We start from the raw sequence: 8,208 nt of genomic DNA, 5'->3' as shown, positions 1-8,208 counted from the left end.
TCTACCTCTCTACTTTCAAAAAAAAAAACCGCCTACATTCTCTCAAAATCACTATATATATGTGATTATTAATAATTGCCGAATAGATAAAATTATATAAAAATGAATGCAATGTAATGCAAAAAATATATGAGAAATGACCGGATTTGATATTAATGACATCTGATGCAGGAATATAGTTAGTTGCTTTACGATATCTACGAAGCTACCTTGTTAAGTGTTGCAAACATTTTGATGAAATGAGTATAATCCTCAGCTTTAGCTAATCACGCTAACATGTCTTCCGTGTTTTGCGGTTGTTGTTGTTGTTTTTGTTTTTGTTGTTGTTATTGCTCCTACAGTCTCAGTCGATTCACAGTCAGTTCAGTCAATTCAGTCAGTCATTCGAATTTTTCTCTTTGAACGATGAGGATGTGTAAATTTGTTTGTCGCGAGAAGTTTGTGCGATTTTTACGAAATAAACGAAATAAAATACGTAATATTAATATATCAGAAAGTTTCGAAAACTTATAATGCATTTGAAATTGTTCTCGGAAAAAAGCCGCAAAAAAGCCATTAAAAGCCGATAAAATTTATAATAAAAAGGAAGCAATATAATTGTACAATGCCCTATTGCAAGGCAAATTAATTAATAATGATATTAACAAATCCTAAACCTAAAAGAAGTCCATTCGCTTCTTTCGATCAAAGTTTTAGGTGACGCTAAACATTTTGTAACAAAATTTCAAAGGGATCGTAATTTTGCGATTCGAAGGTTTTTCTTTCCCTTCATTTGTGAAACTTGTGTCAGGCTTCAAATATTTATTATTCAATATTATAGAATATTGAAATTCTCTGAACGGGTGATGATAAAGGATAAACGGTCCCCTTTTCGACCGATACGACAAGCAAACAAGCAAGCAAAAGCATCCTCGAACAAACGAATAGATATAAGTACGTGCGAAATAATTGACTTTGTGAAATTCTTATTTAATATGAAATTCTAAAAAGTTTTAAATGCAAATTAAATTCATTTTCAGTGTTTAAGTAAACATGAAAAAATTGTTATAACATTAAAATATCTTAGAAATTATAAAAAAAAAAAAAAAAAAAAAACAACAACAAAATTATTTAAGAAATGTTAAAAAAAATATATATATTAATTTATAAATAAAAAAACGTAATCGAAACGAATTGATTTAATACTTTTGGTTGAATTATACTCAAATACGATATAAGGAAAAGTGGGCGAACTCAAATATATAATTTAAAATTTATTTATTGCTTACGATTATAAGAAAAATGAAATGCCTTGTCTTTCCAAATTCCAAAAATTTTATTGCTATTTCATCCTTGAAATGAATCTTTAAACAAAAAAAGAAAAAAAAAAGATGCATACTTTGTTTGCTTAAAAAAAAAAAAAAGAAGAAAAGTAATAAATAAAATTGTCTTTTTTTCTAATTTTTTTTATTTTTTTTTTTTTTTATATTTTTTTTTATACCCAATTTTCATACATCATCCGGTATATGCACTCGTGCTGATAGTGTATACACAACAGTTTTGATTAATGATAATCAGTGAATGAAGTGACAACTAACAACCGTATAAACGTCGCATAATATTTATGTAATAAACATTTTGCTTATGGCCAAAAATTTGCAGCTATATGACTATATGACGCGCACATATGCGTATAAACAGAGAGTTTTTAAGGATTCCTATATTAACTTTTAGGTGAATATCTTCACACACGAACGAATATCGCAATAGCAAAACGCACACACGCAATCATTTATTTTGCTAAATGCAAACATTGCTTTGGAAATTTGCACACTCTACTTGAAACGAATTTTTTTTTAATTTTTATTTTTACGTTTAGAAAAATTTTAAAGGCACATATGATGTTTTCCGGTGATGATATGCCATCAAAATTATGTATATTTTTTCTAATGAATACATAGATAGATGGTGTGAATTACATTTTATAATAAGCGGGCAATTTTGGTCATATTTACAATTTTCAAATAGAATAAAGGTGTATACATACTGCTACATAACATATGGTAACATAAATATATGGTAACTCATAAAATTTATACATACATACATACATATATAGTAGTTTAGGTTACGGCAAGAATTTCTCCCAATTTAGATGATCATTAATCTATTTATATAGACGCCTGTATTTGTGAATGTGTCAAACATCAAATTAAAAATTCATGATACCTTAGTCAATAATAATAAATGAAAAACATAATGGGAAAAAATAATGAAAGACATTTTTCTACAAAATTCGATATTAGATTAATTGAATGCTTCTCTGAGATCTTGATATCCATTTTGTAGAACAATTTGTCAGGAATCTCAATATAGACCTCGGTTTCCGCAGTAACCTGATCATTTGATCCTAATTTCTTTTTCCAAGAGTGTTGCAAACAGATAATAATCGCTGGATAACCGATTTAAAAAATATATAGGAGGTATATGGGGTAGCAATTCACACTTGAATTCGTGAAATTTCGGCGGTGCACCGAATCACTACATTGATTTTTTTTTTTGTATTGTGAATAAACAACTGTACAAATTTGGAAAAAAAAGAAGGTCAAAAGTTCATGCTCAAATTTTCACACAAAATAGTGAATGCATCTTAAGGATGAATTTTTACAATCTCAGGTATCTCTAGTACCTTCAGCTTTCGTTGTCCGTACGACTTTAGTTGAAGTCGGAAAATCAGCAACAATTTGTTGTTTTCGACAGAGATTCGCTATTTTGTGACATTTATTGAGCCAACGCCGGTTTTAAACGATATTTTTTCCTATCAAGAAACTATTTTTAATCGAAACCAAAATCGCTATACTCCATAAGCTAATTGTTCAGAATGACATAAAGGTTTAAGCGGTTTAAGGATTGACAGCTTCTGAAAATAACATAAGCGTTTTGGCAGAAGAAGGTTAGAAACATCTTAGTTAGTGATCGACATACTAAATGGCTGCAAAGAAACGGAAATATCATGAAAAAGATTTCACCTATAGTAAGCACGCAATTAAAAAATAAAAATAGATACAAAAATAAATGAATAATTCTACGTACAAAAGATTTCATCACGCATACATACTCGTAATCAAGGTAAGATATGGAAAATGGATTTTTCCACATACGATCGTCCAATAAGTTAAGGACGTTGCCTATAACTAAATTCCGACCAGCTGGTCGTTTGTGTGATAAAGTAAAGAAAGGTGGATGCCACCAAGAAGTTGCAACCAGTTAATATGCTCCAATAGGTCACCCTAAGGTATTCTTTCCTTCAATATGACAAACATGAACATCTTTGGACATAACTTAGCCTATCAAGTGCCACGTCATTCATTCTCAAAAATATATTAACGAAATTAAGCCATTGTTCAAATGCAAAACTTCATAAGCGCAACGTCCAGATCCGTTTAAAAAATATCTTCAACAAAATTAATATTCAATACATATCAGGAAATCATTCAGGACAACTTATTTGAAATGTTGTTATATGCACGATACAAGGCGCAGTTATAATAAAGAAATTTTAGCCGCATTTGTGGCCTAATTTAATCGATTTTTTTTTAAATGGACAAAAATAACAATAAGACGAAAAAAATTAAGATTAAGCGTCTTCAGTTCATAAGCTTGATTTCAAATGGAACGCGGACGGAGGTCGTAAGCAATATCTATCTCCTTTACGATCCTAATTATTGGGCTTTCGTAATTATTGGAATTTTTGGCGTAAATTCTAACGCATTGCAAGCATTTGACGCATTCAACGCAAATCCCCAAAAAAAAGCATTATATGCGACCGAATCTCTTCTACCCATAATCTAAAAAGGGGTAAAAAAAAAGAAAAAACTCTAAATTTTCATACTCTATAATATAATATTAGCCGCCTGTGGGCTCACAAACATATCTAGAACAATGCAGATTTGTTTATATGTAAACTGCAAGTGGGCGTGGCTGAGATTGTCCACGTTTTTATAGATGTTGCACGACCGCCCTTCTAGTAGAAATGCAAATTTGTTCATTATAACTTTTGTGGTTTATAAGTAACGAGCAAACATCCAGATCTTTTTTTTTCGCAAAAAGAGATGGTTTCGCGTTATGTTATACTACGCTCGTGTTCTTTGATCAATTTGAATCAATTTCAATATGTACCCGCGTGGGTACATATTTCCAATCTTTCTTTTGTGCGAAATTTGAGACGACCGGGACAATATTTACTATAGACAACACAAAGCAACAGACACAGGGACAGACCGATGTGCTTGAATCGTTTTATAGTTCGATGGTAAAATCAAGAATTTACATACTTTATGGGGTCCATGAAGCTTCGTTCTGGCGCATTGCAAACGTTTTGCAAAATAAATATATACATACATATATAAAGATATATCGAAGGATGATGGGTGCAAAAATATAAACATTCACTATTGACCGGACTGACAGCTGAATAAGTTAACATAAATATGTGAATTGTTTTCATCATATTAAGCATTAAAAATGCACTCTCACATCTATTGATTTCTTAATCGATTTGAGATTTTTTGCGTACATGCGTGCATAGATATAGATATCCTTCTATCGAACGTTCGCATCAACCCAGATAAATATTGTATTTGCATTTTCTTTTACTTTTTCTATTGTTTTATAATTTGCATAACGAAACCATCGAAACTTTGCGAACAACTTCTGACATTTTATTAGTTTATATATATATATATGTATATATTTTTCTTTACCTGTATTGGGAAAAGGAAAAAAATTGTTTTTCTTCTTGTCAGATATATAATTATATAAAACGGACAGCTTTCAATCGAACGAAAGACAATGAGAATGACAGATAAGATAATTCGAAATTCGTGTGAGATAAATCTTGTAGATCCACCGTCTAAGCGAAATATAAATGATCTCCTCAGACATCCTAGTCGTACTTGTAAACGAGCAGTTATATCATATTATCCTGTATTCCCGATTGGATTTAGCGGTTTAGGTCGTAAGCATATGATGAAAATAATTGTTTTTAAATAAATTTTTTGGTTTTTCATTTATGGGTGAAGGAGCTTAGAAGCAAATCTTGATAATTTTTAAATTTATTTGTTTTGAAAATCGAACCAAAACTTATACACGTATACTTTTAAATCTCTATTTAAATTGTTGCTATTCTTGCCCAAAATTCTAGGAATGAGCGCGCAACCAGATGGATAAGTGGGACGGGCACAACTCAAACGAATTACGACTTTACGTTCATCCCATTGGTATTTTTGGATATAACAAAGAGGATCGTGGAACATAATAATTCCAAGTGATAAAATGTTACACGTAAATGTACTCAGAATCTTTTACAGTCCAAGAATACTTGAATTTTTTTTTTTTCATTGAAAGTTTAACATTTTCCTTTTTAAAAAGAAAAAGGCAAAAACTTGAAATTTGATTATATAAAGCAAATCGAACATTGCACTCTGCTCCTCACTGTATGTTTATTTTATATATTTTGTGTATAAACAACCTACAGATATTTAATGTCTAGGAAATGTTTAAGTAAAGTGTGCCGAGGCGCGGAAAACGCTAATGAATTTTTAATTCATTAAAAATCAAGATTTCACTTAATACCTACAAAAGTTTACTCACATTTGTTGCGCTAAGGAAAAAATTTATTTAAATTCGCTTTACCTTAAAAATGAGACGATTTAGGTAAACGCAATTCTTACGTAATAGCGGCAAATAATGAATAATCTAAATAACTGATTTCGTTAATTAAAATCAATATTTTGCCAATTTTGAAGTCGCAATATAAGGCACGGTTTATTTGAGGTCTTCGGCCAGAGATATGCATATATCTGTCACTAAAGAAGTCTTTTATTTTCGCAAAATCTACAAGAAATTTCGATTTTCGAATTACTCTCCATTTGCTCTAATATCAATTGATATGATTTTTTAAAGATTTGAAATTAGCGCCACTTTCGTACCCGTCGCCGAAGGATGACGGGTCACATTCATTTTGTGCAAACGTTTGCAATAACCAAATCAATCATCAATCAATGAAATGCTGAACCAATTTAAATATGTCCCTCTGTCTGTCCGTCAACGTAATATGTTTAGTAAGCATTTTCCTCGTCATAAAAATCAGCAACAATCGGCTTGAGATTTGGCATAAAGATTGAAAATTTCTGAACGCAGATATTAAACTTGAGTCAAATTGGTCGAAGAACGCAACCACGATGCAACATAACGTGAGACTACGTAAAAGAAATTTAAATTTTTACTCGCTATCGTACAGCTACAACAATGAAAAGTTCCGTTTATATATTAGGGACGGCTTTGAAACACGGGCACGTGGAAAGCGGAAAAAATCGCCCACGACTATCTAATATCGGTAGAATATGAAAATTTGATTCCCTTATCAACGGCAGTTTCAGACACCCTATAAAGCTTAGATATACTTGATTAACAAGTTTGTCAGTCTGTCTGTTCACATCTCTGTTAATTGCTGTGACGAGCGTACTGATAATCGCAAATCAATGCAGATGTTTGCTTCGCGTTTGGCAAAAGCCTAGAAAGTCGTTGAACGCCGGTTGATTTTGAAAGACTTTCGAATCGGTAAGAGGACTCGCCCACAGTGCAATATAAGCACTGAAGATTGAATTTTTACCCATAAACTGCACTTTTATTCTACAAAAATAGAAAAAATCAGCCACGCCCATGCAATATTACAGAGTATGGAAATTTAGTTTTGTTTTTTGTTTTTTTGATCGCCTTTTTTTGAGGATAACGGTAATGAGTACCAAAAATTCGGCTGCGATTTTCTTACTTGTTCGGCTTCTCTTGTTTGGCATGTTTGGCGTTTCTTTCGGTTTTAAAAGTAAATTCCGCACAATTGATCATTTCTCCCTTGCAAGTGACTTATTTCCAAACATTAAGTTAAAATTTAAAGACAAAAGTCTCAAGTAATCGTTTAATTAGCCAACAACCAAAGAGCAGGTTTCGTTCGATTTACTTTTCATTAGATTTGTGGTTAAAACTAAATGATGAAATTTTAATAGCAGCCAACAGCGTTTTATTGCTAGAATCATTGGGCAATTTTTTCCAGCTTAGCGTAAGTCAAGAAAATAAATAAAGCGATCGGCCGAACCGATCGATTTGAAATTTTTATTCGCTGATCCAGCCAGAAGTCGCATTTTTGTCATAGAACTTTAATATACGAACTAAACGATCGCAACGAACTAAAAATAGATATCGAAAAAATGTCAAGATGTACTGCCAGAGGTTTTGCTTAAGATTCGCTTCAATATTTTCTACATTATATTAGCATAAATTGAACATAAATATTTAACCATTTAACCAGTAACGAAAAGAAAAAAAAGTTGTGAAAACGAAATTAATGTAAAAACTATTAAAAATCAAATCAAACGACAAAAATTGAATGCAAACAATTTTAATATTTAATCATAAGCAATTAGCGGCTGTAAAAATCGAATTAACAGACACACAAACATATCATGTGAAAAACATCATAGCTCATATAATCTCGTTATCGCCCTCTTTAATTTTTTTCATATATATTGAAATGAAAAATATGAAAAATATGGAAAAAATGAAAAATGCAACCATAATACAGTTTGAAAAGGCGTGTAATTGAAATATTGAGAATTAACAAATGCATATTATGGCATTATGGAAATATAGTAAAGCGGTATCTTGTTAAGGCGATTTGACTTCTTGTCAAAGCCAACGCTTGAAAAATCACAAAACTTCCGTTGACTAAGACAACTAGAAAAAGCAAAAAAAAAAAAAAAAAAACAAAAAAAATGAAACACAAAGTTAAACGGGCGCGCAAGCGCATACTTACATACACACAAATAATGCACGAGATGTGTACAAAAAGCACGTAACCCACATAAATTTTTTTCATTAATTAAACGCTTCATATATATATATGAATGAGACCCTTTAACAAAGCAGTTTCCGATGAATTCCATCGATTGAATTAATTGATAAAAATATAAATTAGCTGTAAAATGCTGTCGCCCACCTTTAAATAAATACCTTTCCTAGGCTTAAATTGTTTTGTACCGCTTTATTAACGATCGCGATGCCATTACCGCTACTAGCGATCAGTTTGTTGTTGATCAGGCGCATTTAAAATTCGTTTTTAACTTAACTTAATGTTTAATCAGTAGTTTTTTTTTTTTTTTTTTTTTTTTTTTT

The 8,208-nt window shown here is 31.1% G+C and overlaps 1 protein-coding gene across 1 annotated transcript in view; it reads left to right on the top strand.

The window, feature by feature from the left end:
- The first annotated feature begins 2,537 nt into the window (after nt 1–2,537).
- Nucleotides 2,538–8,208, top strand: part of LOC119632344 — a 41,089-nt gene continuing 35,418 nt past the window's right edge. The window contains exon 1 of the mRNA XM_038025196.1: nt 2,538–3,108. The gene's annotated coding sequence lies outside the window, so the exon portion shown is untranslated. The remainder of the gene's footprint in view (nt 3,109–8,208) is intronic.

The sequence above is a fragment of the Glossina fuscipes genome, unplaced genomic scaffold (assembly GCF_014805625.2).
Source record: "Glossina fuscipes isolate IAEA_lab_2018 unplaced genomic scaffold, Yale_Gfus_2 1, whole genome shotgun sequence".
Lineage (NCBI taxonomy): Eukaryota > Metazoa > Arthropoda > Insecta > Diptera > Glossinidae > Glossina > Glossina fuscipes.
The sequence above is the reverse complement of the archived record's forward strand: the minus strand, read 5'-3'. Positions and strand labels throughout refer to the sequence as shown.